Source organism: Chrysochloris asiatica, unplaced genomic scaffold (genome assembly GCF_000296735.1).
Source record: "Chrysochloris asiatica unplaced genomic scaffold, ChrAsi1.0 scaffold00570, whole genome shotgun sequence".
NCBI lineage: Eukaryota > Metazoa > Chordata > Mammalia > Afrosoricida > Chrysochloridae > Chrysochloris > Chrysochloris asiatica.
Genome location: NW_006409088.1, coordinates 27,356 through 29,137, shown reverse-complemented (window position 1 = coordinate 29,137; position 1,782 = coordinate 27,356).

Below are 1,782 nucleotides of genomic sequence, written 5' to 3'. Positions count from 1 at the left end.
ATTGCATGTTTGATCAATATCAGATTGAAGAAGTTGGTAGAATTCTTCTATTTCATCCTCTCTGGCTTTAGTGGTTGGTGCATAAATTTGAATAATAGTGATATTTACTGGACTTCCCTGTAGGCACATGGATATTATCCTATCCCATACAGCATTGTACCTCATGACTGATCTAGATATGTCCTTTTTGACAATGAATGCAACAGCATTCCTATTCAATTTGTTATTCCATCAATAGTAAACCATGTGGTTGTCAGATTAAAAATGGCTAATACCAGTCCATTTCAGCTCACTAATGTCTAAAAAGATATCAATGTTAATGTGTTCCATTTCATTTTTGACAACTTCCAATTTTCCCAGATTCATACTTTGTACATTCCACACTCTGATTTTCAATCTATGTTTACAGCTGTTTCTCTTCATTTTGAGTTGTGCCCCATCAGCAAATGAAGGTTCTGAATGTTTTTCTCCCTCACGCTTAACTCCATTCATGTCATCATGATCAAATCTACTTTGTGGAGGCATCTCTTCCTCAGTAGCATTTTGAGTGCCTTCCAACCTGAGGGTCTTATTTTCCGGCATTGCATCTAACAGTGATTCTCTGCTATTCATAAAGTTTTCAGTGACTAAAGATTCGGAAGTAGTTCGTCATGCTTTCTTCTTGGTTTGTCTTTGTCTTGAAGCTTGTCTGAAATCTAACCCTGCTGGTTATTTAAAATATCTGTGGCATAGCCCTCAGAATCACAGCAACTCACAAGTCACCACAGTATGACAGACAGATGAGTGGTTGCCATTTGGTTTTCTGTGGAAACTGTCACTTTAATTTCCAGGAGATCTGTGCGCATGTGTAGTAGAACCCTTCAATGGTGGGGGTGGGATAGCCATTTGCTCAAATATCCCCTCTAGTTACTAGAATGAAGGTGCGCAGTCAGCAAGAGACCAGCGAACAATTGATAGATACCAAAAAAAAAAGGATGTCCACATCTGTATCTCCATGGTTCCATCAGGCGTTCATGACTGTTCTGATCCTTCCTCTCCTTGTTCACTCCCAAGAGAACAAGTTATGGTTTTTAATGGTACTTTCACCATAACTTAAAAACATCAATTCTTCTATGGTCTTCCTTATTCAAGGTCTAACTTTTGTATGCATTTGAGGTTATTGGAAATATCATGGGTTGGGTCAGGCGCACATTAGTCTTCAAGCTGACATCTTTGCTGTTCAACATTTTAAAAAAGGTCCTGTGCAGCAGATTTGCCTCATGCAATACGTCATGTGATTTCTTGACTGCTACTTCCATGACTATTGATAGTTGATCTAAGAAGAATGAAGTCCTTGACAACTTCAATCTTTTCTCTTGATAAGAATGTTGTTTATTGGTCCAGTGGTGAGGATTTTTGTTTTCTTGACATTGAGTTAAAATCCATACTAAGACTCTTCAGGAGAGGTCAGGTATTATTGTAACTATGGTCTGATGATAATACCTGATCTTTGCTGAGTTTTCAAATGGAAAGGACAATCAAACTAAGCATAAGTCCAAGGTTGACACCTGTGAGTTAGAGATCAGATGTGCAACTTCCATCAAACCTTTTTCAGCGATGTAACCAACTTTCATTTCCATAGCACTCTCTACTCCCATGCTTATTGTTCTTAAGTGCTATTGAGTTAGTTCTAACCCATAGCAACCCTGTATAGGGTTTCTTAGGAGTTACTGGTGAGCTTGAGCTGCCAACTTTGCCGTTGGAACTGCTTTGCAGCACAGCATATTAACCCACATTGCCACA